Here is a 27,627-nt window from a genome sequence, read left to right as displayed (position 1 = left end):
TGGAATAGAGTTGTTTAGCAACTACTGAAACCTAAAGTAGTTGGTCATTTGTCTAACTTCTTTTGGGGGAAAAAACAACTCCAATGCCCAGTGAGTTGACAGCAACAATAGAAAGGTTGGACATATTTCTATTCAGAAGATGAGATCCTCTTGTGTGTAGAGATGGGGAAATGTACTTTGAACGTTCACCCAAAATACTTAGGCATCTATGTTTGGAACAAGATCAAATAGAAAAAATTAAACGTTGCACTCAAGATCACAATGCGCAAAGTACTAAGTGCTTCTGACATTGCCCACCCATTGATAGCTCAGTTGGTAGAGCGGAGGACTGTAGAGGCAGCTCAAAAGACATCCTTAGGTCGCTGGTTCAAATCCGGCTCAAAGGAAAATGTTGATAAAGCTTCTTCATGAGCTCTCGAACTTTTCAAGTGGACATCTTTACAATGGTGTGGTCACAGCTGATCACCACAGCTTACAGATGGAACTGAGGAAACCTGCCGTGATCGTATAGTGGTTAGTACTCTGCGTTGTGGCCGCAGCAACCCCGGTTCGCATCCGGGTCACGGCAAATGTTCCTTTACAGTCTTTCTTAAATAACGTTTCTTTCCGAAGAAACTTTGCTAAGATGACAAAAAAAAAAACAAAGACAGCTATGCAAAAGCTCAAAAGAAGTCATAAAACAGGAACAAGCTGTTGGAATAGAGTTGTTTAGCAACTACTGAAACCTCAAGTAATTGGTGATTTGTCTAACTTCTTTTGGGGGAAAAAACAACTCCAATGCCCAGTGAGTTGACAGCAACAATAGAAAGGTTGGCCATATTTCTAGTCAGAAGATGAGATCCTCTTGTGTGTAGAGATGGGGAAATGTACTTTGAACGTTCACCCAAAATACTTAGGCATCTATGTTTGGAACAAGATCAAATAGAAAAAAATTAAACGTTGCACTAAAAAACACAATGCACAAAGTACTAATTGCTTCCAGCATGCACCACCCTTCGATAGCTCAGTTGGTAGAGCGGAGGACTGTAGAGGCAGCTCAAAAGACATCCTTAGGTCGCTGGTTCAAATCCGGCTTGAAGGAAAATGTAGATAAAACTTCTTCGTGAGCTCTCGCACTTTTCAAGTTGACATCTTTACAATGGTGTGGTCACAGCTGATCACCACAGCTTACAGATGGAGCTGAGGAAACGTGCCGTGATCGTATAGTGGTTAGTACTCAGCGTTGTGGCCGCAGCAACCCTGGTTCGAATCCGGGTCACGGCAAATGTTCCTTTACATTCCGTCTTAAATTACGTTTCTTTCCGAGGAAACTTTGCTAAGATGACAAGAAAAACAAAGACAGCTATGCAAAAGCTCAAAAGAAGTCATAAAACAGGAACAAGCTGTTGGAATAGAGTTGTTTAGCAACTACTGAAACCTCAAGTAATTGGTGATTTGTCTAACTTCTTTTGGGGGAAAAAATAACTCCAATGCCCAGTGAGTTGACAGCAACAATAGAAAGGTTGGCCATATTTCTAGTCAGAAGATGAGATCCTCTTGTGTGTAGAGATGGGGAAATGTACTTTGAACGTTCACCCAAAATACTTAGGCATCTATGTTTGGAACAAGATCAAATAGAAAAAATTAAACGTTGCACTCAAGATCACAATGCACAAAGCACTAAGTGCTTCTGACATTGCCTGCCCTTCGATAGCTCAGTTGGTAGAGCGGAGGACTGTAGAGGCAGCTCAAAAGACATCCTTAGGTCGCTGGTTCAAATCCGGCTCGAAGGAAAATGTTGATGTAGTTTTTTGATGAGCTCTCGCACTTTTCAAGTCGATATCTTTACAATTGTGTGGTTGCAGCTGATCATCACAGATGGAGCTGAGGAAACGTGCCGTGATCATGTAGTGGTTAGTACTCAGCGTTGTGGCTGCAGCAACCCCGGTTCGATTCTGGGTCACGGTAAATGTTCCTTTACAGTCTGTCTTAAATGTCGTTTCTTTCAGAGGAAACTTTGCTAAGATGACAAGAAAAACAAAGACAGCTATGCAAAAGCTCAAAAGAAGTCATAAAACAGGAACAAGCTGTTGGAATAGAGTTGTTTAGCAACTACTGAAACCTCAAGTAATTGGTGATTTGTCTAACTTCTGTTGGGGGAAAAAACAACTCCAATGCCCAGTGAGTTGACAGCAACAATAGAAAGGTTGGCCATATTTCTAGTCAGAAGATGAGATCCTCTTGTGTGTAGAGATGGGGAAATGTACTTTGAACGTTCACCCAAAATACTTAGGCATCTATGTTTGGAACAAGATCAAATAGAAAAAAATTAAACGTTGCACTAAAAAACACAATGCACAAAGTACTAATTGCTTCCAGCATGCACCACCCTTCGATAGCTCAGTTGGTAGAGCGGAGGACTGTAGAGGCAGCTCAAAAGACATCCTTAGGTCGCTGGTTCAAATCCGGCTCGAAGGAAAATGTTGATAAAGCTTCTTCATGATTTTCAAGTCGACATCTTTACAATGGTGTGGTCACAGCTGATCACCACAGCTTACAGATGGAGCAGAGGAAACGTGCCGTGATCGTATAGTGGTTAGTATTCAACGTTGTGGCCGCAGCAACCCCGGTTCGAATCCGGGTCACGGCAAATGTTCCTTTACATTCCGTCTTAAATTACGTTTCTTTCCGAGGAAACTTTGCTAAGATGACAAGAAAAACAAAGACAGCTATGCAAAAGCTCAAAAGAAGTCATAAAACAGGAACAAGCTGTTGGAATAGAGTTGTTTAGCAACTACTGAAACTTCAAGTAATTGGTGATTTGTCTAACTTCTTTTGGGGGAAAAAATAACTCCAATGCCCAGTGAGTTGACAGCAACAATAGAAAGGTTGGCCATATTTATATTCAGAAGATGAGATCCTCTTGTGTGTAGAGATGGGGAAATGTACTTTGAACGTTCACCCAAAATACTTAGGCATCTATGTTTGGAACAAGATCAAATAGAAAAAATTAAACGTTGCACTCAAGATCACAATGCGCAAAGTACTAAGTGCTTCTGACATTGCCCACCCATTGATAGCTCAGTTGGTAGAGCGGAGGACTGTAGAGGCAGCTCAAAAGACATCCTTAGGTCGCTGGTTCAAATCCGGCTCAAAGGAAAATGTTGATAAAGCTTCTTCATGAGCTCTCGAACTTTTCAAGTGGACATCTTTACAATGGTGTGGTCACAGCTGATCACCACAGCTTACAGATGGAACTGAGGAAACCTGCCGTGATCGTATAGTGGTTAGTACTCTGCGTTGTGGCCGCAGCAACCCCGGTTCGCATCCGGGTCACGGCAAATCTTCCTTTACAGTCTTTCTTAAATAACGTTTCTTTCCGAAGAAACTTTGCTAAGAGGACAAAAAAAAAAAAACAAAGACAGCTATGCAAAAGCTCAAAAGAAGTCATAAAACAGGAACAAGCTGTTGGAATAGAGTTGTTTAGCAACTACTGAAACCTCAAGTAATTGGTGATTTGTCTAACTTCTTTTGGGGGAAAAAACAACTCCAATGCCCAGTGAGTTGACAGCAACAATAGAAAGGTTGGCCATATTTCTAGTCAGAAGATGAGATCCTCTTGTGTGTAGAGATGGGGAAATGTACTTTGAACGTTCACCCAAAATACTTAGGCATCTATGTTTGGAACAAGATCAAATAGAAAAAAATTAAACGTTGCACTAAAAAACACATTGCACAAAGTACTAATTGCTTCCAGCATGCACCACCCTTCGATAGCTCAGTTGGTAGAGCGGAGGACTGTAGAGGCAGCTCAAAAGACATCCTTAGGTCGCTGGTTCAAATCCGGCTCGAAGGAAAATGTAGATAAAACTTCTTCGTGAGCTCTCGCACTTTTCAAGTCGACATCTTTACAATGGTGTGGTCACAGCTGATCACCACAGCTTACAGATGGAGCTGAGGAAACGTGCCGTGATCGTATAGTGGTTAGTACTCAGCGTTGTGGCCGCAGCAACCCTGGTTCGAATCCGGGTCACGGCAAATGTTCCTTTACATTCCGTCTTAAATTACGTTTCTTTCCGAGGAAACTTTGCTAAGATGACAAGAAAAACAAAGACAGCTATGCAAAAGCTCAAAAGAAGTCATAAAACAGGAACAAGCTGTTGGAATAGAGTTGTTTAGCAACTACTGAAACCTCAAGTAATTGGTGATTTGTCTAACTTCTTTTGGGGGAAAAAATAACTCCAATGCCCAGTGAGTTGACAGCAACAATAGAAAGGTTGGCCATATTTCTAGTCAGAAGATGAGATCCTCTTGTGTGTAGAGATGGGGAAATGTACTTTGAACGTTCACCCAAAATACTTAGGCATCTATGTTTGGAACAAGATCAAATAGAAAAAAATTAAATGTTGCACTAAACAACACAATGCACAAAGTACTAATTGCTTCCAGCATTGACCACCCTTCGATAGCTATGTTGGTAGAGTGGAGGACTGTAGAGGCAGCTCAAAAGACATCCTTAGGTCGCTGGTTCAAATCCGGCTCGAAGGAAAATGTTGATAAAGCTTCTTCATGATTTTCAAGTCGACATCTTTACAATGGTGTGGTCACAGCTGATCACCACAGCTTACAGATGGAGCAGAGGAAACGTGCCGTGATCGTATAGTGGTTAGTACTCAACGTTGTGGCCGCAGCAACCCCGGTTCGAATCCGGGTCACGGCAAATGTTCCTTTACATTCCGTCTTAAATTACGTTTCTTTCCGAGGAAACTTTGCTAAGATGACAAGAAAAACAAAGACAGCTATGCAAAAGCTCAAAAGAAGTCATAAAACAGGAACAAGCTGTTGGAATAGAGTTGTTTAGCAACTACTGAAACCTCAAGTAATTGGTGATTTGTCTAACTTCTTTTGGGGGAAAAAATAACTCCAATGCCCAGTGAGTTGACAGCAACAATAGAAAGGTTGGCCATATTTCTATTCAGAAGATGAGATCCTCTTGTGTGTAGAGATGGGGAAATGTACTTTGAACGTTCACCCAAAATACTTAGGCATCTATGTTTGGAACAAGATCAAATAGAAAAAATTAAACGTTGCACTCAAGATCACAATGCGCAAAGTACTAAGTGCTTCTGATATTGCCCACCCATCGATAGCTCAGTTGGTAGAGCGGAGGACTGTAGAGGCAGCTCAAAAGACATCCTTAGGTCGCTGGTTCAAATCCGGCTCAAAGGAAAATGTTGATAAAGCTTCTTCATGAGCTCTCGAACTTTTCAAGTCGACATCTTTACAATGGTTTGGTCACAGCTGATCACCACAGCTTACAGATGGAACTGAGGAAACCTGCCGTGATCGTATAGTGGTTAGTACTCTGCGTTGTGGCCGCAGCAACCCCGGTTCGAATCCGGGTCACGGCAAATGTTCCTTTACAGTCTTTCTTAAATAACGTTTCTTTCCGAAGAAACTTTGCTAAGATGACAAAAAAAAAAAAACAAAGACAGCTATGCAAAAGCTCAAAAGAAGTCATAAAACAGGAACAAGCTGTTGGAATAGAGTTGTTTAGCAACTACTGAAACCTCAAGTAATTGGTGATTTGTCTAACTTCTTTTGGGGGAAAAAACAACTCCAATGCCCAGTGAGTTGACAGCAACAATAGAAAGGTTGGCCATATTTCTAGTCAGAAGATGAGATCCTCTTGTGTGTAGAGATGGGGAAATGTACTTTGAACGTTCACCCAAAATACTTAGGCATCTATGTTTGGAACAAGATCAAATAGAAAAAAATTAAACGTTGCACTAAAAAACACAATGCACAAAGTACTAATTGCTTCCAGCGTGCACCACTCTTCGATAGCTCAGTTTGTAGAGCGGAGGACTGTAGAGGCAGCTCAAAAGACATCCTTAGGTCGCTGGTTCAAATCCGGCTCGAAGGAAAATGTAGATAAAACTTCTTCGTGAGCTCTCGCACTTTTCAAGTCGACATCTTTACAATGGTGTGGTCACAGCTGATCACCACAGCTTACAGATGGAGCTGAGGAAATGTGCCGTGATCGTATAGTGGTTAGTACTCAGCGTTGTGGCCGCAGCAACCCCGGTTCGAATCCGGGTCACGGCAAATGTTCCTTTACATTCCGTCTTAAATTACGTTTCTTTCCGAGGAAACTTTGCTAAGATGACAAGAAAAACAAAGACAGCTATGCAAAAGCTCAAAAGAAGTCATAAAACAGGAACAAGCTGTTGGAATAGAGTTGTTTAGCAACTACTGAAACCTCAAGTAATTGGTGATTTGTCTAACTTCTTTTGGGGGAAAAAATAACTCCAATGCCCAGTGAGTTGACAGCAACAATAGAAAGGTTGGCCATATTTCTAGTCAGAAGATGAGATCCTCTTGTGTGTAGAGATGGGGAAATGTACTTTGAACGTTCACCCAAAATACTTAGGCATCTATGTTTGGAACAAGATCAAATAGAAAAAATTAAACGTTGCACTCAAGATCACAATGCGCAAAGTACTAAGTGCTTCTGACATTGCCCACCCATTGATAGCTCAGTTGGTAGAGCGGAGGACTGTAGAGGCAGCTCAAAAGACATCCTTAGGTCGCTGGTTCAAATCCGGCTCGAAGGAAAATGTAGATAAAGCTTCTTCATTAGCTCTCGAACTTTTCAAGTCGACATCTTTACAATGGTGTGGTCACAGCTGATCACCACAGCTTACAGATGGAGCTGAGGAAACCTGCCGTGATCGTATAGTGGTTAGTACTCTGCGTTGTGGCCGCAGCAACCCCGGTTCGAGTCCAGGTCACGGCAAATGTTCCTTTACAGTCTGTCTTAAATAACGTTTCTTTCCGAAGAAACTTTGCTAAGATGACAAAAAAAACAAAGACAGCTATGCAAAAGCTCAAAAGAAGTCATAAAACAGGAACAAGCTGTTGGAATAGAGTTGTTTAGCAACTACTGAAACCTCAAGTAATTGGTGATTTCTCTAACTTCTTTTGGGGGAAAAAACAACTCCAATGCCCAGTGAGTTGACAGCAACAATAGAAAGGTTGGCCATATTTCTAGTCAGAAGATGAGATCCTCTTGTGTGTAGAGATGGGGAAATGTACTTTGAACGTTCACCCAAAATACTTAGGCATTTATGTTTGGAACAAGATCAAATAGAAAAAAATTAAATGTTGCACTAAAAAACACAATGCACAAAGTACTAATTGCTTCCAGCATTCACCACCCTTCGATAGCTCAGTTGGTAGAGCGGAGGACTGTAGAGGCAGCTCAAAAGACATCCTTAGGTCGCTGGTTCAAATCTGGCTCGAAGGAAAATGTTGATGTAGTTTTTTGATGAGCTCTCGCACTTTTCAAGTCGATATCTTTACAATTGTGTGGTTGCAGCTGATCATCACAGATGGAGCTGAGGAAACGTGCCGTGATCGTGTAGTGGTTAGTACTCAGCGTTGTGGCCGCAGCAACCCCGGTTCGATTCTGGGTCACGGTAAATGTTCCTTTACAGTCTGTCTTAAATGTCGTTTCTTTCAGAGGAAACTTTGCTAAGATGACAAGAAAAACAAAGACAGCTATGCAAAAGCTCAAAAGAAGTCATAAAACAGGAACTAGCTGTTGGAATAGAGTTGTTTAGCAACTACTGAAACCTCAAGTAGTTGGTCATTTGTCTAACTTCTTTTGGGGGAAAAAACAACTCCAATGCCCAGTGAGTTGACAGCAACAATAGAAAGGTTGGCCATATTTCTAGTCAGAAGATGAGATCCTCTTGTGTGTAGAGATGGGGAAATGTACTTTGAACGTTCACCCAAAATACTTAGGCATCTATGTTTGGAACAAGATCAAATAGAAAAAAATTAAACGTTGCACTAAAAAACACAATGCACAAAGTACTAATTGCTTCCAGAATTGACCACCCTTCGATGGCTCAGTTGGTAGAGCGGAGGACTGTAGAGGCAGCTCAAAGGACATCCTTAGGTCGCTGGTTCAAATCTGGCTCGAAGGAAAATGTTGATAAAGCTTCTTCATGAGCTCTAGCACTTTTCACGTTGACATCTTTACAATGGTGTGGTCACAGCTGATCACCACAGCTTACAGATGGAACTGAGGAAACGTGCCGTGATCGTATAGTGGTTAGTACTCTGCGTTGTGGCCGCAGCAACCCCGGTTCGAATCCGGGTCACGGCAAATGTTCCTTTACATTCCGTCTTAAATGTCGTTTCTTTCAGAGGAAACTTTGCTAAGATGACAAGAAAAACAAAGACAGCTATGCAAAAGCTCAAAAGAAGTCATAAAACAGGAACAAGCTGTTGGAATAGAGTTGTTTAGCAACTACTGAAACCTCAAGTAATTGGTGATTTGTCTAACTTCTTTTGGGGGAAAAAACAACTCCAATGCCCAGTGAGTTGACAGCAACAATAGAAAGGTTGGCCATATTTCTAGTCAGAAGATGAGATCCTCTTGTGTGTAAAGATGGGGAAATGTACTTTGAACGTTCACCCAAAATACTTAGGCATCTATGTTTGGAACAAGATCAAATAGAAAAAAATTAAACGTTGCACTAAAAAACACAATGCACAAAGTACTAATTGCTTCCAGTATTGACCACCCTTCGATAGCTCAGTTGGTTGAGCGGAGGACTGTAGAGGCAGCTCAAAAGACATCCTTAGGTCGCTGGTTCAAATCCGGCTCGAAGGAAAATGTTGATGTAATTTTTTGATGAGCTCTCGCACTTTTCAAGTCGATATCTTTACAATTGTGTGGTTGCAGCTGATCATCACAGATGGAGCTGAGGAAACGTGCCGTGATCGAATAGTGGTTAGTACTCAGCGTTGTGGCCGCAGCAACCCCGGTTCGATTCTGGGTCACGGTAAATGTTCCTTTACATTCTGTCTTAAATGTCGTTTCTTTCAGAGGAAACTTTGCTAAGATGACAAGAAAAACAAAGACAGCTATGCAAAAGCTCAAAAGAAGTCATAAAACAGGAACAAGCTGTTGGAATAGAGTTGTTTAGCAACTACTGAAACCTCAAGTAATTGGTGATTTGTCTAACTTCTTTTGGGGGAAAAAACAACTCCAATGCCCAGTGAGTTGACAGCAACAATAGAAAGGTTGGCCATACTTCTAGTCAGAAGATGAGATCCTCTTGTGTGTAGGGATGGGGAAATGTACTTTGAACGTTCACCCAAAATACTTAGGCATCTATGTTTGGAACAAGATCAAATAGAAAAAATTAAACGTTGCACTCAAGATCACAATGCACAAAGCACTAAGTGCTTCTGACATTGCCTGCCCTTCGATAGCTCAGTTGGTAGAGCGGAGGACTGTAGAGGCAGCTCAAAAGACATCCTTAGGTCGCTGGTTCAAATCCGGCCTGAAGGAAAATGTTGATAAAGCTTCTTCATGAGATCTCGAACTTTTCAAGTCGACATCTTTACAATGGTGTGGTCACAGCTGATCACCACAGCTTACAGATGGAGCTGAGGAAACCTGCCGTGATCGTATAGTGGTTAGTACTCTGCGTTGTGGCCGCAGCAACCCCGGTTCGAATCCGGGTCACGGCAAATGTTCCTTTACAGTCTGTCTTAAATAACGTTTCTTTCCGAAGAAACTTTGCTAAGATGACAAAAAAAAAACAAAGACAGCTATGCAAAAGCTCAAAAGAAGTCATAAAACAGGAACAAGCTGTTGGAATAGAGTTGTTTAGCAACTACTGAAACCTCAAGTAATTGGTGATTTGTCTAACTTCTTTTGGGGGAAAAAATAACTCCAATGCCCAGTGAGTTGACAGCAACAATAGAAAGGTTGGCCATATTTCTAGTCAGAAGATGAGATCCTCTTGTGTGTAGAGATGGGGAAATGTACTTTGAACGTTCACCCAAAATACTTAGGCATCTATGTTTGGAACAAGATCAAATAGAAAAAATTAAACGTTGCACTCAAGATCACAATGCGCAAAGTACTAAGTGCTTCTGACATTGCCCACCCATCGATAGCTCAGTTGGTAGAGCGGAGGACTGTAGAGGCAGCTCAAAAGACATCCTTAGGTCGCTGGTTCATATCCGGCTCAAAGGAAAATGTTGATAAATCTTCTTCATGAGCTCTCGAACTTTTCAAGTCGACATCTTTACAATGGTGTGGTCACAGCTGATCACCACAGCTTACAGATGGAGCTGAGGAAACCTGCCGTGATCGTATAGTGGTTAGTACTCTGCGTTGTGGCCGCAGCAACCCCGGTTCGAATCCGGGTCACGGCAAATGTTCCTTTACAGTCTGTCTTAAATAACGTTTCTTTCCGAAGAAACTTTGCTAAGATGACAAAAAAAAAAAACAAAGACAGCTATGCAAAAGCTCAAAAGAAGTCATAAAACAGGAACAAGCTGTTGGAATAGAGTTGTTTAGCAACTACTGAAACCTCAAGTAATTGGTGATTTGTCTAACTTCTTTTGGGGGAAAAAACAACTCCAATGCCCAGTGAGTTGACAGCAACAATAGAAAGGTTGGCCATATTTCTAGTCAGAAGATGAGATCCTCTTGTGTGTAGAGATGGGGAAATGTACTTTGAACGTTCACCCAAAATACTTAGGCATCTATGTTTGGAACAAGATCAAATAGAAAAAAATTAAACGTTGCACTAAAAAACACAATGCACAAAGTACTAATTGCTTCCAGCATGCACCACCCTTCGATAGCTCAGTTGGTAGAGAGGAGGACTGTAGAGGCAGTTCAAAAGATATCCTTAGGTCGCTGGTTCAAATCCGGCTCGAAGGAATATGTTGATGTAGTTTTTTGATGAGCTCTCGCACTTTTCAAGTCGATATCTTTACAATTGTGTGGTTGCAGCTGATCATCACAGATGGAGCTGAGGAAACGTGCCGTGATCGTATAGTGGTTAGTACTCAGCGTTGTGGCCGCAGCAACCCCGGTTCGATTCTGGGTCACGGTAAATGTTCCTTTACATTCCGTCTTAAATGTCGTTTCTTTCAGAGGAAACTTTGCTAAGATGACAAGAAAAACAAAGACAGCTATGCAAAAGCTCAAAAGAAGTCATAAAACAGGAACAAGCTGTTGGAATAGAGTTGTTTAGCAACAACTGAAACCTCAAGTAATTGGTGATTTGTCTAACTTCTTTTGGGGGAAAAAACAACTCCAATGCCCAGTGAGTTGACAGCAACAATAGAAAGGTTGGCCATATTTCTAGTCAGAAGATGAGATCCTCTTGTGTGTAGAGATGGGGAAATGTACTTTGAACGTTCACCCAAAATACTTAGGCATCTATGTTTGGAACAAGATCAAATAGAAAAAAATTAAACGTTGCACTAAAAAACACAATGCACAAAGTACTAATTGCTTCCAGCATTGACCACTCTTCGATAGCTCAGTTGGTTGAGCGGAGGACTGTAGAGGCAGCTCAAAAGACATCCTTAGGTTGCTGGTTCAAATCCGGCTCGAAGGAAAATGTTGATGTAGTTTTTTGATGAGCTCTCGCACTTTTCAAGTCGATATCTTTACAATTGTGTGGTTGCAGCTGATCATCACAGATGGAGCTGAGGAAATGTGCCGTGATCCAATTGTGGTAAGTACTCAGCGTTGTGGCCGCAGCAACCCCGGTTCGATTCTGGGTCACGGTAAATGTTCCTTTACATTCCGTCTTAAATGTCGTTTCTTTCAGAGGAAACTTTGCGAAGATGACAAGAAAAACAAGACAGCTATGCAAAAGCTCAAAAGAAGTCATAAAACAGGAACAATCTAATGGAATAGAGTTGTTTAGCAACTACTGAAACCTCAAGTAGTTGGTCATTTATCTAACTTCTTTTGGGGGAAAAAAATAACTCCAATGCCCAGTGAGTTGACAGCAACAATAGAATGGTTGGCCATATTTCTAGTCAGAAGATGAGATCCTCTTGTGTGTAGAGATGGGGAAATGTACTTTGAACGTTCACCCAAAATACTTAGGCATCTATGTTTGGAACAAGATCAAATAGAAAAAAATTAAACGTTGCACTAAAAAACACAATGCACAAAGTACTAATTGCTTCCAGCATTGACCACCCTTCGATAGCTCAGTTGGTAGAGCGGAGGACTGTAGAGGCAACTCAAAAGACATCCTTAGGTCGCTGGTTCAAATCTGGCTCGAATGAAAATGTTGATAAAGCTTCTTCATGAGCTCTAGCACTTTTCAAGTCGACATCTTTACAATGGTGTGGTCACAGCTGATCACCACAGCTTACAGATGGAGCTGAGGAAACGTGCCGTGATCGTATAGTGGTTAGTACTCTGCGTTGTGGCCGCAGCAACCCCGGTTCGAATCCGGGTCACGGCAAATGTTCCTTTACATTCCGTCTTAAATGTCGTTTCTTTCAGAGGAAACTTTGCTAAGATGACAAGAAAAACAAAGACAGCTATGCAAAAGCTCAAAAGAAGTCATAAAACAGGAACAAGCTGTTGGAATAGAGTTGTTTAGCAACTACTGAAACCTCAAGTAATTGGTGATTTGTCTAACTTCTTTTGGGGGAAAAAACAACTCCAATGCCCAGTGAGTTGACAGCAACAATAGAAAGGTTGGCCATAATTCTAGTCAGAAGATGAGATCCTCTTGTGTGTAGAGATGGGGAAATGTACTTTGAACGTTCACCCAAAATTCTTAGGCATCTATGTTTGGAACAAGATCAAATAGAAAAAAATTAAACGTTGCACTAAAAAACACAATGCACAAAGTACTAATTGCTTCCAGCATTGACCACCCTTCGATAGCTCAGTTGGTTGAGCGGAGGACTGTAGAGGCAGCTCAAAAGACATCCTTAGGTCGCTGGTTCAAATCCGGCTCGAAGGAAAATGTTGATGTAGTTTTTAGATGAGCTCTCGCACTTTTCAAGTCGATATCTTTACAATTGTGTGGTTGCAGCTGATCATCACAGATGGAGCTGAGGAAACGTGCCGTGATCGAATAGTGGTTAGTACTCAGCGTTGTGGCCGCAGCAACCCTGGTTCGATTCTGGGTCACGGTAAATGTTCCTTTACATTCCGTCTTAAATGTCGTTTCTTTCAGAGGAAACTTTGCTAAGATGACAAGAAAAACAAAGACAGCTATGCAAAAGCTCAAAAGAAGTCATAAAACAGGAACAAGCTGTTGGAATAGAGTTGTTTAGCAACTACTGAAACCTCAAGTAGTTGGTCATTTATCTAACTTCTTTTGGGGGAAAAAACAACTCCAATGCCCAGTGAGTTGACAGCAACAATAGAAAGGTTGGCCATATTTCTAGTCAGAAGATGAGATCCTCTTGTGTGTAGAGATGGGGAAATGTACTTTGAACGTTCACCCAAAATACTTAGGCATCTATGTTTGGAACAAGATCAAATAGAAAAAAATTAAACGTTGCACTGAAAAACACAATGCACAAAGTACTAATTGCTTCCAGCATTGACCACCCTTCGATAGCTCAGTTGGTAGAGCGGAGGACTGTAGAGGCAGCTCAAAAAGACATCCTTAGGTCGCTGGACAAATCCGGCCTGAAGGAAAATGTTGATAAAGCTTCTTCATGAGCTCTCGAACTTTTCAAGTCGACATCTTTACAATGGTGTGGTCACAGCTGATCACCACAGCTTACAGATGGAGCTGAGGAAACGTGCCGTGATTGTATAGTGGTTAGTACTCTGCGTTGTGGCTGCAGCAACCCCGGTTCGAATCCGGGTCACGGCAAATGTTCCTTTACAGTCTGTCTTAAATAACGTTTCTTTCCGAAGAAACTTTGCTAAGATGACAAAAAAAAAAACACAGACAGCTATGCAAAAGCTCAAAAGAAGTCATAAAACAGAAACAAGCTGTTGGAATAGAGTTGTTTAGCAACTACTGAAACCTCAAGTAATTGGTGATTTGTCTAACTTCTTTTGGGGGAAAAAACAACTCCAATGCCCAGTGAGTTGACAGCAACAATAGAAAGGTTGGCCATATTTCTAGTCAGAAGATGTGATCCTCTTGTGTGTAGAGATGGGGAAATGTACTTTGAACGTTCACCCAAAATACTTAGGCATCTATGTTTGGAACAAGATCAAATAGAAAAAAATTAAACGTTGCACTAAAAAACACAATGCACAAAGTACTAATTGCTTCCAGCATGCACCACCCTTCGATAGCTCAGTTGGTAGAGCGGAGGACTGTAGAGGCAGCTCAAAAGACATCCTTAGGTTGCTGGTTCAAATCTGGCTCGAAGGAAAATGTTGATAAAGCTTCTTCATGATTTTCAAGTCGACATCTTTACAATGGTGTGGTCACAGCTGATCACCACAGCTTACAGATGGAGCTGAGGAAACGTGCCGTGATCGTATAGTGGTTAGTACTCTGCGTTGTGGCCGCAGCAACCCCGGTTTGAATCCGGGTCACGGCAAATGTTCCTTTACATTCCGTCTTAAATGTCGTTTTTTTCCGAGGAAACTTTGCTAAGATGACAAGAAAAACAAAGACAGCTATGCAAAAGCTCAAAAGAAGTCATAAAACAAGAACAAGCTGTTGGAATAGAGTTGTTTAGCAACTACTGAAACCTCAAGTAATTGGTGATTTGTCTAACTTCTTTTGGGGGAAAAAATAACTCCAATGCCCAGTGAGTTGACAGCAACAATAGAAAGGTTGGCCATATTTCTAGTCAGAAGATGAGATCCTCTTGTGTGTAGAGATGGGGAAATGTACTTTGAACGTTCACCCAAAATACTTAGGCATCTATGTTTGGAACAAGATCAAATAGAAAAAATTAAACGTTGCACTCAAGATCACAATGCGCAAAGTACTAAGTGCTTCTGACATTGCCCACCCATCGATAGCTCAGTTGGTAGAGTGGAGGACTGTAGAGGCAGCTCAAAAAGACATCCTTAGGTTGCTGGATCAAATCCGGCCTGAAGGAAAATGTTGATAAAGCTTCTTCATGAGCTCTCGAACTTTTCAAGTCGACATCTTTACAATGGTGTGGTCACAGCTGATCACCACAGCTTACAGATGGAGCTGAGGAAACGTGCCGTGATCGTATAGTGGTTAGTACTCTGCGTTGTGGCCGCAGCAACCCCGGTTCGAATCCGGGTCACGGCAAATGTTCCTTTACAGTCTGTCTTAAATAACGTTTCTTTCCGAAGAAACTTTGCTAAGATGACAAAAAAAACACAGACAGCTATGCAAAAGCTCAAAAGAAATCATAAACAGGAACAAGCTGTTGGAATAGAGTTGTTTAGCAACTACTGAAACCTCAAGTAATTGGTAATTTGTCTAACTTCTTTTGGGGGGAAAAACAACTCCAATGCCCAGTGAGTTGACAGCAACAATAGAAAGGTTGGCCATATTTCTAGTCAGAAGATGAGATCCTCTTGTGTGTAGAGATGGGGAAATGTACTTTGAACGTTCACCCAAAATACTTAGGCATCTATGTTTGGAACAAGATCAAATAGAAAAAAATTAAACGTTGCACTAAAAAACACAATGCACAAAGTACTAATTGCTTCCAGCATTGACCACCCTTCGATAGCTCAGTTGGTAGAGCGGACTGTAGAGGCAGCTCAAAAGACATCCTTAGGTCGCTGGTTCAAATCTGGCTCGAAGGAAAATGTTGATGTAGTTTTTTGATGAGCTCTCGCACTTTTCAAGTCGATATCTTTACAATTGTGTGGTTGCAGCTGATCATCACAGATGGAGCTGAGGAAACGTGCTGTGATCGTATAGTGGTTAGTACTCAGCGTTGTGGCCGCAGCAACCCCGGTTCGATTCTGGGTCACGGTAAATGTTCCTTTACATTCCGTCTTAAATGTCGTTTCTTTCAGAGGAAACTTTGCTAAGATGACAAGAAAAACAAAGACAGCTATGCAAAAGCTCAAAAGAAGTCATAAAACAGGAACAAGCTGTTGGAATAGAGTTGTTTAGCAACTACTGAAACCTCAAGTAATTGGTGATTTGTCTAACTTCTTTTGGGGGAAAAAATAACTCCAATGCCCAGTGAGTTGACAGCAACAATAGAAAGGTTGGCCATATTTCTAGTCAGAAGATGAGATCCTCTTGTGTGTAGAGATGGGGAAATGTACTTTGAACGTTCACCCAAAATACTTAGGCATCTATGTTTGGAACAAGATCAAATAGAAAAAAATTAAACGTTGCACTAAAAAACACAATGCACAAAGTACTAATTGCTTCCAGCATTGACCAACCTTCGATAGCTCAGTTGGTAGAGCGGAGGACTGTAGAGGCAGCTCAAAAGACATCCTTAGGTCGCTGGTTCAAATCCGGCTCGAAGGAAAATGTTGATGTAGTTATTTGATGAGCTCTCGCACTTTTCAAGTCGATATCTTTACAATTGTGTGGTTGCAGCTGATCATCACAGATGGAGCTGAGGAAACGTGCCGTGATCGTATAGTGGTTAGTACTCAGCGTTGTGGCCGCAGCAACCCCGGTTCGATTCTGGGTCACGGTAAATGTTCCTTTACATTCCGTCTTAAATGTCGTTTCTTTCAGAGGAAACTTTGCTAAGATGACAAGAAAAACAAAGACAGCTATGCAAAAGCTCAAAAGAAGTCATAAAACAGGAACAAGCTGTTGGAATAGAGTTGTTTAGCAACTACTGAAACCTCAAGTAGTTGGTCATTTGTCTAACTTCTTTTGGGGGAAAAAACAACTCCAATGCCCAGTGAGTTGACAGCAACAATAGAAAGGTTGGCCATATTTCTAGTCAGAAGATGAGATCCTCTTGTGTGTAGAGATGGGGAAATGTACTTTGAACGTTCACCCAAAATACTTAGGCATCTATGTTTGGAACAAGATCAAATAGAAAAAAATTAAACGTTGCACTAAAAAACACAATGCACAAAGTACTAATTGCTTCCAGCATTGACCACCCTTCGATAGCTCAGTTGGTAGAGCGGAGGACTGTAGAGGCAGCTCAAAAGACATCCTTAGGTCGCTGGTTCAAATCTGGCTCAAAGGAAAATGTTGATAAAGCTTCTTCATGAGCTCTAGCACTTTTCAAGTCGACATCTTTACAATGGTGTGGTCACAGCTGATCACCACAGCTTACAGATGGAGCTGAGGAAACGTGCCGTGATCGTATAGTGGTTAGTACTCTGCGTTGTGGCCGCAGCAACCCCGGTTCGAATCCGGGTCACGGCAAATGTTCCTTTACAGTCTGTCTTAAATAACGTTTCTTTCCAAAGAAACTTTGCTAAGATGACAAAAAAAAACACAGACAGCTATGCAAAAGCTCAAAAGAAGTCATAAAACAGGAACAAGCTGTTGGAATAGAGTTGTTTAGCAACTACTGAAACCTCAAGTAATTGGTGATTTGTCTAACTTCTTTTGGGGGGAAAAACAACTCCAATGCCCAGTGAGTTGACAGCAACAATAGAAAGGTTGGCCATATTTCTAGTCAGAAGATGAGATCCTCTTGTGTGTAGAGATGGGGAAATGTACTTTGAACGTTCACCCAAAATACTTAGGCATCTATGTTTGGAACAAGATCAAATAGAAAAAAATTAAACGTTGCACTAAAAAACACAATGCACAAAGTACTAATTGCTTCCAGCATTGACCACCCTTCGATAGCTCAGTTGGTAGAGCGGAGGTCTGTAGAGACAGCTCAAAAGACATCCTTAGGTCGCTGGTTCAAATCTGGCTCGAAGGAAAATGTTGATGTAGTTTTTTGATGAGCTCTCGCACTTTTCAAGTCGATATCTTTACAATTGTGTGGTTGCAGCTGATCATCACAGATGGAGCTGAGGAAACGTGCCGTGATCGTATAGTGGTTAGTACTCAGCGTTGTGGCCGCAGCAACCCCGGTTCGATTCTGGGTCACGGTAAATGTTCCTTTACATTCCGTCTTAAATGTCGTTTCTTTCAGAGGAAACTTTGCTAAGATGACAAGAAAAACAAAGACAGCTATGCAAAAGCTCAAAAGAAGTCATAAAACAGGAACAAGCTGTTGGAATAGAGTTGTTTAGCAACTACTGAAACCTCAAGTAGTTGGTCATTTATCTAACTTCTTTTGGGGGAAAAAAAAACTCCAATGCCCAGTGAGTTGACAGCAACAATAGAAAGGTTGGCCATATTTCTAGTCAGAAGATGAGATCCTCTTGTGTGTAGAGATGGGGAAATGTACTTTGAACGTTCACCCAAAATACTTAGGCATCTATGTTTGGAACAAGATCAAATAGAAAAAAATTAAACGTTGCACTAAAAAACACAATGCACAAAGTACTAATTGCTTCCAGCATTGATCACCCTTCGATAGCTCAGTTGGTAGAGCGGAGGACTGTAGAGGCAGCTCAAAAGACATCCTTAGGTCGCTGGACCAAATCCGGCCTGAAGGAAAATGTTGATAAAGCTTCTTCATGAGCTCTCGAACTTTTCAAGTCGACATCTTTACAATGTGTGGTCACAGCTGATCACCACAGCTTACAGATGGAGCTGAGGAAACGTGCCGTGATCGTATAGTGGTTAGTACTCTGCGTTGTGGCCGCAGCAACCCCGGTTTGAATCCAGGTCACGGCAAATGTTCCTTTACATTCCGTCTTAAATTACGTTTCTTTCCGAGGAAACTTTGCTAAGATGACAAGAAAAACAAAGACAGCTATGCAAAAGCTCAAAAGAAGTCATAAAACAGGAACAAGCTGTTGGAATAGAGTTGTTTAGCAACTACTGAAACCTCAAGTAATTGGTGATTTGTCTAACTTCTTTTGGGGGAAAAAATAACTCCAATGCCCAGTGAGTTGACAGCAACAATAGAAAGGTTGGCCATATTTCTAGTCAGAAGATGAGATCCTCTTGTGTGTAGAGATGGGGAAATGTACTTTGAACGTTCACCCAAAATACTTAGGCATCTATGTTTGGAACAAGATCAAATAGAAAAAAATTAAACGTTGCACTAAAAAACACAATGCACAAAGTACTAATTGCTTCCAGCATTGATCACCCTTCGATAGCTCAGTTGGTAGAGCGGAGGACTGTAGAGGCAGCTCAAAAGACATCCTTAGGTCGCTGGACCAAATCCGGCCTGAAGGAAAATGTTGATAAAGCTTCTTCATGAGCTCTCGAACTTTTCAAGTCGACATCTTTACAATGTGTGGTCACAGCTGATCACCACAGCTTACAGATGGAGCTGAGGAAACGTGCCGTGATCGTATAGTGGTTAGTACTCTGCGTTGTGGCCGCAGCAACCCCGGTTTGAATCCAGGTCACGGCAAATGTTCCTTTACATTCCGTCTTAAATTACGTTTCTTTCCGAGGAAACTTTGCTAAGATGACAAGAAAAACAAAGACAGCTATGCAAAAGCTCAAAAGAAGTCATAAAACAGGAACAAGCTGTTGGAATAGAGTTGTTTAGCAACTACTGAAACCTCAAGTAATTGGTGATTTGTCTAACTTCTTTTGGGGGAAAAAATAACTCCAATGCCCAGTGAGTTGACAGCAACAATAGAAAGGTTGGCCATATTTCTAGTCAGAAGATGAGATCCTCTTGTGTGTAGAGATGGGGAAATGTACTTTGAACGTTCACCCAAAATACTTAGGCATCTATGTTTGGAACAAGATCAAATAGAAAAAATTAAACGTTGCACTCAAGATTACAATGCGCAAAGTACTAAGTGCTTCTGACATTGCCCACCCATCGATAGCTCAGTTGGTAGGGCGGAGGACTGTAGAGGCAGCTCAAAAGACATCCTTAGGTCGCTGGTTCAAATCCGGCTCAAAGGAAAATGTTGATAAAGCTTCTTCATGAGCTCTCGAACTTTTCAAGTCGACATCTTTACAATGGTGTGGTCACAGCTGATCACCACAGCTTACAGATGGAGCTGAGGAAACCTGCCGTGATCGTATAGTGGTTAGTACTCTGCGTTGTGGCCGCAGCAACCCCGGTTCGAATCCGGGTCACGGCAAATGTTCCTTTACAGTCTGTCTTAAATAACGTTTCTTTCCGAAGAAACTTTGCTAAGATGACAAAAAAAAAAACAAAGACATCTATGCAAAAGCTCAAAAGAAGTCATAAAACAGGAACAAGCTGTTGGAATAGAGTTGTTTAGCAACTACTGAAACCTCAAGTAATTGGTGATTTGTCTAACTTCTTTTGGGGGAAAAAACAACTCCAATGCCCAGTGAGTTGACAGCAACAATAGAAAGGTTGGCCATATTTCTAGTCAGAAGATGAGATCCTCTTGTGTGTAGAGATGGGGAAATGTACTTTGAACGTTCACCCAAAATACTTAGGCATCTATGTTTGGAACAAGATCAAATAGAAAAAAATTAAACGTTGCACTAAAAAACACAATGCACAAAGTACTAATTGCTTCCAGCATGCACCACCCTTCGATAGCTCAGTTGGTAGAGCGGAGGACTGTAGAGGCAGCTCAAAAGACATCCTTAGGTCGCTGGTTCAAATCCGGCTCGAAGGAAAATGTTGATGTAGTTTTTTGATGAGCTCTCGCACTTTTCAAGTCTATATCTTTACAATTGTGTGGTTGCAGCTGATATCACAGATGGAGCTGAGGAAACGTGCCGTGATCGTATAGTGGTTAGTACTCAGCGTTGTAGCCGCAGCAACCCTGGTTCGATTCTGGGTCACGGTAAATGTTCCTTTACATTCCGTCTTAAATGTCGTTTCTTTCAGAGGAAACTTTGCTAAGATGACAAGAAAAACAAAGACAGCTATGCAAAAGCTCAAAAGAAGTCATAAAACAGGAACAAGCTGTTGGAATAGAGTTGTTTAGCAACTACTGAAACCTCAAGTAGTTGGTCATTTGTCTAACTTCTTTTGGGGGAAAAAACAACTCCAATGCCCAGTGAGTTGACAGCAACAATAGAAAGGTTGGCCATATTTCTAGTCAGAAGATGAGATCCTCTTGTGTGTAGAGATGGGGAAATGTACTTTGAACGTTCACCCAAAATACTTAGGCATCTATGTTTGGAACAAGATCAAATAGAAAAAAATTAAACGTTGCACTAAAAAACACAATGCACAAAGTACTAATTGCTTCCAGCATTGACCACCCTTCGATAGCTCAGTTGGTAGAGCGGAGGACTGTAGAGGCAGCTCAAAAGACATCCTTAGGTCGCTGGTTCAAATCTGGCTTGAAGGAAAATGTTGATAAAGCTTCTTCATGAGCTCTAGCACTTTTCAAGTCGACATCTTTACAATGGTGTGGTTGCAGCTGATCACCACAGCTTACAGATGGAGCTGAGGAAACGTGCCGTGATCGTATAGTGGTTAGTACCCTGCGTTGTGGCCGCAGCAACCCCGGTACGAATCCGGGTCACGGCAAATGTTCCTTTACATTCCGTCTTAAATGTCGTATCTTTCAGAGGAAACTTTGCTAAGATGACAAGAAAAACAAAGACAGCTATGCAAAAGCTCAAAAGAAGTCATAAAACAGGAACAAGCTGTTGGAATAGAGTTGTTTAGCAACTACTGAAACCTCAAGTAATTGGTGATTTGTCTAACTTCTTTTGGGGGAAAAAACAACTCCAATGCCCAGTGAGTTGACAGCAACAATAGAAAGGTTGGCCATATTTCTAGTCAGAAGATGAGATCCTCTTGTGTGTAGAGATGGGGAAATGTACTTTGAACGTTCACCCAAAATACTTAGGCATCTATGTTTGGAACAAGATCAAATAGAAAAAAATTAAACGTTGCACTAAAAAACACAATGCACAAAGTACTAATTGCTTCCAGCATTGACCACCCTTCGATAGCTCAGTTGGTTGAGCGGAGGACTGTAGAGGCTGCTCAAAAGACATCCTTAGGTCGCTGGTTCAAATCCGGCTCGAAGGAAAATGTTGATGTAGTTTTTTGATGAGCTCTCGCACTTTTCAAGTCGATATCTTTACAATTGTGTGGTTGCAGCTGATCATCACAGATGGAGCTGAGGAAACGTGCCGTGATCGAATTGTGGTTAGTACTCAGCGTTGTGGCCGCAGCAACCCCGGTTCGATTCTGAGTCACGGTAAATGTTCCTTTACATTCTGTCTTAAATGTCGTTTCTTTCAGAGGAAACTTTGCGAAGATGACAAGAAAAACAAGACAGCTATGCAAAAGCTCAAAAGAAGTCATAAAACAGGAACAAGCTAATGGAATAGAGTTGTTTAGCAACTACTGAAACCTCAAGTAGTTGGTCATTTATCTAACTTCTTTTGGGGGAAAAACAACTCCAATGCCCAGTGAGTTGACAGCAACAATAGAAAGGTTGGCCATATTTCTAGTCAGAAGATGAGATCCTCTTGTGTGTAGAGATGGGGAAATGTACTTTGAACGTTCACCCAAAATACTTAGGCATCTATGTTTGGAACAAGATCAAATAGAAAAAAATTAAACGTTGCACTAAAAAACACAATGCACAAAGTACTAATTGCTTCCAGCATTGACCACCCTTCTATAGCTCAGTTGGTGGAGCGGAGGACTGTAGAGGCAACTCAAAAGACATCCTTAGGTCGCTGGTTCAAATCTGGCTTGAATGAAAATGTTGATAAAGCTTCTTCATGAGCTCTCGCACTTTTCAAGTCGACTTCTTTACAATGGTGTGGTCACAGATGATCACCACAGCTTACAGATGGAGCTGAGGAAACGTGCCGTGATCGTATAGTGGTTAGTACTCTCCGTTGTGGCCGCAGCAACCCCGGTTCGAATCTGGGTCACGGCAAATGTTCCTTTACATTCCGTCTTAAATGTTGTTTCTTTCAGAGGAAACTTTGCTAAGATGACAAGAAAAACAAAGACAGCTATGCAAAAGCTCAAAAGAAGTCATAAAACAGGAACAAGCTGTTGGAATAGAGTTTTTTAGCAACTACTGAAACCTCAAGTAATTGGTGATTTGTCTAACTTCTTTTGGGGGAAAAAACAACTCCAATGCCCAGTGAGTTGACAGCAACAATAGAAAGGTTGGCCATATTTCTAGTCAGAAGATGAGATCCTCTTGTGTGTAGAGATGGGGAAATGTACTTTGAACGTTCACCCAAAATACTTAGGCATCTATGTTTGGAACAAGATCAAATAGAAAAAAATTAAACGTTGCACTAAAAAACACAATGCACAAAGTACTAATTGCTTCCAGCATTGACCACCCTTCGGTAGCTCAGTTGGTAAAGCGGAGGACTGTAGAGGCAGCTCAAAAGACATCCTTAGGTCGCTGGTTCAAATCCGGCTCGAAGGAAAATGTTGATGTAGTTTTTTGATGAGCTCTCGCACTTTTCAAGTCGATATCTTTACAATTGTGTGGTTGAAGCTGATCATCACAGATGGAGCTGAGGAAACGTGCCGTGATCGAATAGTGGTTAGTACTCAGCGTTGTGGCCGCAGCAACCCCGGTTCGATTCTGGGTCACGGTAAATGTTCCTTTACATTCCGTCTTAAATGTCGTTTCTTTCAGAGGAAACTTTGCTAAGATGACAAGAAAAACAAAGACAGCTATGCAAAAGCTCAAAAGAAGTCATAAAACAGGAACAAGCTGTTGGAATAGAGTTGTTTAGCAACTACTGAAACCTCAAGTAGTTGGTCATTTATCTAACTTCTTTTGGGGGAAAAAACAACTCCAATGCCCAGTGAGTTGACAGCAACAATAGAAAGGTTGGCCATATTTCTAGTCAGAAGATGAGATCCTCTTGTGTGTAGAGATGGGGAAATGTACTTTGAATGTTCACCCAAAATACTTAGGCATCTATGTTTGGAACAAGATCAAATAGAAAAAAATTAAACGTTGCACTAAAAAAACACAATGCACAAAGTACTAATTGCTTCCAGCATTGACCACCCTTCGATAGCTCAGTTGGTAGAGCGGAGGACTGTAGAGGCAGCTCAAAAGACATCCTTAGGTCGCTGGTTCAAATCTGGCTCGAAGGAAAATGTTGATAAAGCTTCTTCATGAGCTCTCGCACTTTTCAAGTCGACATCTTTACAATGGTGTGGTCACAGATGATCACCACAGCTTACAGATGGAGCTGAGGAAACGTGCCGTGATCGTATAGTGGTTTGTACTATGCGTTGTGGCCTCAGCAACCCCGGATCGAATCCGAGTCGCGGCAAATGTTCCTTTACATTCCGTCTTAAATGTTGTTTCTTTCAGAGGAAACTTTGCTAAGATGACAAGAAAAACAAAGACAGCTATGCAAAAGCTCAAAAGAAGTCATAAAACAGGAACAAGCTGTTGGAATAGAGTTTTTTAGCAACTACTGAAACCTCAAGTAATTGGTGATTTGTCTAACTTCTTTTGGGGGAAAAAACAACTCCAATGCCCAGTGAGTTGACAGCAACAATAGAAAGGTTGGCCATATTTCTAGTCAGAAGATGAGATCCTCTTGTGTGTAGAGATGGGGAAATGTACTTTGAACGTTCACCCAAAATACTTAGGCATCTATGTTTGGAACAAGATCAAATAGAAAGAAATTAAACGTTGCACTAAAAAACACAATGCACAAAGTACTAATTGCTTCCAGCATTGACCACCCTTCGATAGCTCAGTTGGTTGAGCGGAGGACTGTAGAGGCAACTCAAAAGACATCCTTAGGTCGCTGGTTCAAATCCGGCTCGAAGGAAAATGTTGATGTAGTTTTTTGATGAGCTCTCGCACTTTTCAAGTCGATATCTTTACAATTGTGTGGTTGCAGCTGATCATCACAGATGGAGCTGAGGAAACGTGCCGTGATCGAATTGTGGTTAGTACTCAGCGTTGTGGCCGCAGCAACCCCGGTTCGATTCTGGGTCACGGTAAATGTTCCTTTACATTCCGTCTTAAATGTCGTTTCTTTCAGAGGAAACTGCTAAGATGACAAGAAAAACAAAGACAGCTATGCAAAAGCTCAAAAGAAGTCATAAAACAGGAACAAGCTGTTGGAATAGAGTTGTTTAGCAACTACTGAAACCTCAAGTAGTTGGTCATTTATCTAACTTCTTTTGGGGGAAAAAACAACTCCAATGCCCAGTGAGTTGACAGCAACAATAGAAAGGTTGGCCATATTTCTAGTCAGAAGATGAGATCCTCTTGTGTGTAGAGATGGGGAAATGTACTTTGAACGTTCACCCAAAATACTTAGGCATCTATGTTTGGAACAAGATCAAATAGAAAAAAATTAAACGTTGCACTAAAAAACACAATGCACAAAGTACTAATTGCTTCCAGCATTGCCCACCCTTCGATAGCTCAGTTGGTAGAGCGGAGGACTGTAGAGGCAGCTCAAAAGACATCCTTAGGTCGCTGGTTCAAATCTGGCTCGAAGGAAAATGTTGATAAAGCTTCTTCATGAACTCTCGCACTTTTCAAGTCGACATCTTTACAATGGTGTGGTCACAGATGATCACCACAGCTTACAGATGGAGCTGAGGAAACGTGCTGTGATCTTATAGTGTTTGTACTATGCGCTGTGGCCTCAGCAACCCCGGTTCGAATCCGGGTCGCGGCAAATGTTCCTTTACATTCCGTCTTAAATGTTGTTTCTTTCAGAGGAAACTTTGCTAAGATGACAAGAAAAACAAAGACAGCTATGCAAAAGCTCAAAAGAAGTCATAAAACAGGAACAAGCTGTTGGAATAGAGTTTTTTAGCAACTACTGAAACCTCAAGTAATTGGTGATTTGTCTAACTTCTTTTGGGGGAAAAAACAACTCCAATGCCCAGTGAGTTGACAGCAACAATAGAAAGGTTGGCCATATTTCTAGTCAGAAGATGAGATCCTCTTGTGTGTAGAGATGGGGAAATGTACTTTGAACGTTCACCCAAAATACTTAGGCATCTATGTTTGGAACAAGATCAAATAGAAAAAAATTAAACGTTGCACTAAAAAACACAATGCACAAAGTACTAATTGCTTCCAGCATTGACCACCCTTCGATAGCTCAGTTGGTTGAGCGGAGGACTGTAGAGGCAGCTCAAAAGACATCCTTAGGTCGCTGGTTCAAATCCGGCTCGAAGGAAAATGTTGATGTAGTTTTTTGATGAGCTCTCGCACTTTTCAAGTCGATATCTTTACAATTGTGTGGTTGCAGCTGATCATCACAGATGGAGCTGAGGAAACGTGCCGTGATCGAATTGTGGTTAGTACTCAGCGTTGTGGCCGCAGCAACCCCGGTTCGATTCTGGGTCACGGTAAATGTTCCTTTACATTCCGTCTTAAATGTCATTTCTTTCAGAGGAAACTTTGCTAAGATGACAAGAAAAACAAAGACAGCTATGCAAAAGCTCAAAAGAAGTCATAAAACAGGAACAAGCTGTTGGAATAGAGTTGTTTAGCAACTACTGAAACCTCAAGTAGTTGGTCATTTATCTAACTTCTTTTGGGGGGAAAAAACAACTCCAATGCCCAGTGAGTTGACAGCAACAATAGAAAGGTTGGCCATATTTCTAGTCAGAAGATGAGATCCTCTTGTGTGTAGAGATGGGGAAATGTACTTTGAACGTTCACCCAAAATACTTAGGCATCTATGTTTGGAACAAGATCAAATAGAAAAAAATTAAACGTTGCACTAAAAAACACAATGCACAAAGTACTAATTGCTTCCAGCATTGACCACCCTTTGATAGCTCAGTTGGTAGAGCGGAGGACTGTAGAGGCAGCTCAAAAGACATCCTTAGGTCGCTGGATCAAATCCGGCCTAAAGGAAAATGTTGATAAAGCTTCTTCATGAGCTCTCGAACTTTTCAAGTCGACATCTTTACAATGGTGTGGTCACAGCTGATCACCACAGCTTACAGATGGAGCTGAGGAAACGTGCCGTGATCGTACAGTGGTTAGTACTCTGCGTTGTGGCCGCAGCAACCCCGGTTCGAATCCGGGTCACGGCAAATGTTCCTTTACAGTCTGTCTTAAATAACGTTTCTTTCCGAAGAAACTTTGCTAAGATGACAAAAAAAACAAAGACAGCTATGCAAAAGCTCAAAAGAAGTCATAAAACAGGAACAAGCTGTTGGAATAGAGTTGTTTAGCAACTACTGAAACCTCAAGTAATTGGTGATTTGTCTAACTTCTTTTGGGGGAAAAACAACTCCAATGCCCAGTGAGTTGACAGCAACAATAGAAAGGTTGGCCATATTTCTAGTCAGAAGATGAGATCCTCTTGTGTGTAGAGATGGGGAAATGTACTTTGAACGTTCACCCAAAATATATTAGGCATCTATGTTTGGAACAAGATCAAATAGAAAAAAATTAAACGTTGCACTAAAAAACACAATGCACAAAGTACTAATTGCTTCCAGCATTGACCACCCTTCGATAGCTCAGTTGGTAGAGCGGAGGACTGTAGAGGCAGCTCAAAAGACATCCTTAGGTCGCTGGTTCAAATCCGGCTTGAAGGAAAATGTTGATAAAGCTTCTTCTTGAGCTCTCGCACTTTTCAAGTCGACATCTTTACAATGGTGTGGTCACAGCTGATCACCACAGCTTACAGATGGAGCTGAGGAAACGTGCCGTGATCGTACAGTGGTTAGTACTCTGCGTTGTGGCCGCAGCAACCCCGGTTCGAATCCGGGTCACGGCAAATGTTCCTTTACAGTCTGTCTTAAATAACGTTTCTTTCCGAAGAAACTTTGCTAAGATGACAAGAAAAACAAAGACAGCTATGCAAAAGCTCAAAAGAAGTCATAAAACAGGAACAAGCTGTTGGAATAGAGTTGTTAAGCAACTACTGAAACCTCAAGTAGTTGGTCATTTGTCTAACTTCTTTTGGG

At 41.4% G+C, this 27,627-nt stretch overlaps 30 non-coding genes across 30 annotated transcripts; all 30 read left to right on the top strand.

The window, feature by feature from the left end:
• The first annotated feature begins 992 nt into the window (after window positions 1–992).
• Window positions 993–1,081, top strand: trnay-gua (transfer RNA tyrosine (anticodon GUA)). The gene is given in 2 exon segments: window positions 993–1,029; window positions 1,046–1,081. It is a non-coding gene; the product is annotated as a tRNA-Tyr (tRNA).
• A 602-nt stretch (window positions 1,082–1,683) lies between these two features.
• trnay-gua (transfer RNA tyrosine (anticodon GUA)) lies at window positions 1,684–1,772 on the top strand. Its single transcript is given in 2 exon segments — window positions 1,684–1,720; window positions 1,737–1,772. It is a non-coding gene; the product is annotated as a tRNA-Tyr (tRNA).
• Window positions 1,773–2,368: 596 nt separating this feature from the next.
• On the top strand, window positions 2,369–2,457 carry trnay-gua (transfer RNA tyrosine (anticodon GUA)). Its single transcript is given in 2 exon segments — window positions 2,369–2,405; window positions 2,422–2,457. It is a non-coding gene; the product is annotated as a tRNA-Tyr (tRNA).
• Window positions 2,458–3,746: 1,289 nt separating this feature from the next.
• Window positions 3,747–3,835, top strand: trnay-gua (transfer RNA tyrosine (anticodon GUA)). The gene is given in 2 exon segments: window positions 3,747–3,783; window positions 3,800–3,835. It is a non-coding gene; the product is annotated as a tRNA-Tyr (tRNA).
• Window positions 3,836–5,318: 1,483 nt separating this feature from the next.
• Window positions 5,319–5,390, top strand: trnah-gug (transfer RNA histidin (anticodon GUG)). The gene has a single exon. It is a non-coding gene; the product is annotated as a tRNA-His (tRNA).
• A 1,809-nt stretch (window positions 5,391–7,199) lies between these two features.
• On the top strand, window positions 7,200–7,288 carry trnay-gua (transfer RNA tyrosine (anticodon GUA)). The gene is given in 2 exon segments: window positions 7,200–7,236; window positions 7,253–7,288. It is a non-coding gene; the product is annotated as a tRNA-Tyr (tRNA).
• Window positions 7,289–7,884: 596 nt separating this feature from the next.
• trnay-gua (transfer RNA tyrosine (anticodon GUA)) lies at window positions 7,885–7,973 on the top strand. Its single transcript is given in 2 exon segments — window positions 7,885–7,921; window positions 7,938–7,973. It is a non-coding gene; the product is annotated as a tRNA-Tyr (tRNA).
• A 110-nt stretch (window positions 7,974–8,083) lies between these two features.
• trnah-gug (transfer RNA histidin (anticodon GUG)) lies at window positions 8,084–8,155 on the top strand. The gene has a single exon. It is a non-coding gene; the product is annotated as a tRNA-His (tRNA).
• A 421-nt stretch (window positions 8,156–8,576) lies between these two features.
• trnay-gua (transfer RNA tyrosine (anticodon GUA)) lies at window positions 8,577–8,665 on the top strand. The gene is given in 2 exon segments: window positions 8,577–8,613; window positions 8,630–8,665. It is a non-coding gene; the product is annotated as a tRNA-Tyr (tRNA).
• A 595-nt stretch (window positions 8,666–9,260) lies between these two features.
• On the top strand, window positions 9,261–9,349 carry trnay-gua (transfer RNA tyrosine (anticodon GUA)). The gene is given in 2 exon segments: window positions 9,261–9,297; window positions 9,314–9,349. It is a non-coding gene; the product is annotated as a tRNA-Tyr (tRNA).
• A 110-nt stretch (window positions 9,350–9,459) lies between these two features.
• trnah-gug (transfer RNA histidin (anticodon GUG)) lies at window positions 9,460–9,531 on the top strand. The gene has a single exon. It is a non-coding gene; the product is annotated as a tRNA-His (tRNA).
• A 621-nt stretch (window positions 9,532–10,152) lies between these two features.
• On the top strand, window positions 10,153–10,224 carry trnah-gug (transfer RNA histidin (anticodon GUG)). Its single transcript has one exon. It is a non-coding gene; the product is annotated as a tRNA-His (tRNA).
• A 1,994-nt stretch (window positions 10,225–12,218) lies between these two features.
• trnah-gug (transfer RNA histidin (anticodon GUG)) lies at window positions 12,219–12,290 on the top strand. Its single transcript has one exon. It is a non-coding gene; the product is annotated as a tRNA-His (tRNA).
• Window positions 12,291–12,711: 421 nt separating this feature from the next.
• Window positions 12,712–12,800, top strand: trnay-gua (transfer RNA tyrosine (anticodon GUA)). The gene is given in 2 exon segments: window positions 12,712–12,748; window positions 12,765–12,800. It is a non-coding gene; the product is annotated as a tRNA-Tyr (tRNA).
• A 795-nt stretch (window positions 12,801–13,595) lies between these two features.
• On the top strand, window positions 13,596–13,667 carry trnah-gug (transfer RNA histidin (anticodon GUG)). Its single transcript has one exon. It is a non-coding gene; the product is annotated as a tRNA-His (tRNA).
• A 613-nt stretch (window positions 13,668–14,280) lies between these two features.
• Window positions 14,281–14,352, top strand: trnah-gug (transfer RNA histidin (anticodon GUG)). Its single transcript has one exon. It is a non-coding gene; the product is annotated as a tRNA-His (tRNA).
• Window positions 14,353–14,972: 620 nt separating this feature from the next.
• On the top strand, window positions 14,973–15,044 carry trnah-gug (transfer RNA histidin (anticodon GUG)). The gene has a single exon. It is a non-coding gene; the product is annotated as a tRNA-His (tRNA).
• Window positions 15,045–16,146: 1,102 nt separating this feature from the next.
• On the top strand, window positions 16,147–16,235 carry trnay-gua (transfer RNA tyrosine (anticodon GUA)). The gene is given in 2 exon segments: window positions 16,147–16,183; window positions 16,200–16,235. It is a non-coding gene; the product is annotated as a tRNA-Tyr (tRNA).
• A 795-nt stretch (window positions 16,236–17,030) lies between these two features.
• Window positions 17,031–17,102, top strand: trnah-gug (transfer RNA histidin (anticodon GUG)). Its single transcript has one exon. It is a non-coding gene; the product is annotated as a tRNA-His (tRNA).
• Window positions 17,103–19,789: 2,687 nt separating this feature from the next.
• trnah-gug (transfer RNA histidin (anticodon GUG)) lies at window positions 19,790–19,861 on the top strand. Its single transcript has one exon. It is a non-coding gene; the product is annotated as a tRNA-His (tRNA).
• Window positions 19,862–20,285: 424 nt separating this feature from the next.
• trnay-gua (transfer RNA tyrosine (anticodon GUA)) lies at window positions 20,286–20,374 on the top strand. The gene is given in 2 exon segments: window positions 20,286–20,322; window positions 20,339–20,374. It is a non-coding gene; the product is annotated as a tRNA-Tyr (tRNA).
• Window positions 20,375–21,661: 1,287 nt separating this feature from the next.
• Window positions 21,662–21,750, top strand: trnay-gua (transfer RNA tyrosine (anticodon GUA)). The gene is given in 2 exon segments: window positions 21,662–21,698; window positions 21,715–21,750. It is a non-coding gene; the product is annotated as a tRNA-Tyr (tRNA).
• A 1,286-nt stretch (window positions 21,751–23,036) lies between these two features.
• trnay-gua (transfer RNA tyrosine (anticodon GUA)) lies at window positions 23,037–23,125 on the top strand. Its single transcript is given in 2 exon segments — window positions 23,037–23,073; window positions 23,090–23,125. It is a non-coding gene; the product is annotated as a tRNA-Tyr (tRNA).
• Window positions 23,126–23,722: 597 nt separating this feature from the next.
• trnay-gua (transfer RNA tyrosine (anticodon GUA)) lies at window positions 23,723–23,811 on the top strand. The gene is given in 2 exon segments: window positions 23,723–23,759; window positions 23,776–23,811. It is a non-coding gene; the product is annotated as a tRNA-Tyr (tRNA).
• Window positions 23,812–24,414: 603 nt separating this feature from the next.
• On the top strand, window positions 24,415–24,503 carry trnay-gua (transfer RNA tyrosine (anticodon GUA)). The gene is given in 2 exon segments: window positions 24,415–24,451; window positions 24,468–24,503. It is a non-coding gene; the product is annotated as a tRNA-Tyr (tRNA).
• A 594-nt stretch (window positions 24,504–25,097) lies between these two features.
• On the top strand, window positions 25,098–25,186 carry trnay-gua (transfer RNA tyrosine (anticodon GUA)). Its single transcript is given in 2 exon segments — window positions 25,098–25,134; window positions 25,151–25,186. It is a non-coding gene; the product is annotated as a tRNA-Tyr (tRNA).
• Window positions 25,187–25,788: 602 nt separating this feature from the next.
• Window positions 25,789–25,877, top strand: trnay-gua (transfer RNA tyrosine (anticodon GUA)). The gene is given in 2 exon segments: window positions 25,789–25,825; window positions 25,842–25,877. It is a non-coding gene; the product is annotated as a tRNA-Tyr (tRNA).
• A 796-nt stretch (window positions 25,878–26,673) lies between these two features.
• On the top strand, window positions 26,674–26,745 carry trnah-gug (transfer RNA histidin (anticodon GUG)). The gene has a single exon. It is a non-coding gene; the product is annotated as a tRNA-His (tRNA).
• A 421-nt stretch (window positions 26,746–27,166) lies between these two features.
• Window positions 27,167–27,255, top strand: trnay-gua (transfer RNA tyrosine (anticodon GUA)). The gene is given in 2 exon segments: window positions 27,167–27,203; window positions 27,220–27,255. It is a non-coding gene; the product is annotated as a tRNA-Tyr (tRNA).
• A 110-nt stretch (window positions 27,256–27,365) lies between these two features.
• trnah-gug (transfer RNA histidin (anticodon GUG)) lies at window positions 27,366–27,437 on the top strand. Its single transcript has one exon. It is a non-coding gene; the product is annotated as a tRNA-His (tRNA).
• Window positions 27,438–27,627: the final 190 nt, after the last annotated feature.

The sequence above is a fragment of the Nothobranchius furzeri genome, chromosome 10 (assembly GCF_043380555.1).
Source record: "Nothobranchius furzeri strain GRZ-AD chromosome 10, NfurGRZ-RIMD1, whole genome shotgun sequence".
Lineage (NCBI taxonomy): Eukaryota > Metazoa > Chordata > Actinopteri > Cyprinodontiformes > Nothobranchiidae > Nothobranchius > Nothobranchius furzeri.
This window is presented reverse-complemented; position numbering and strand designations above follow the sequence as displayed.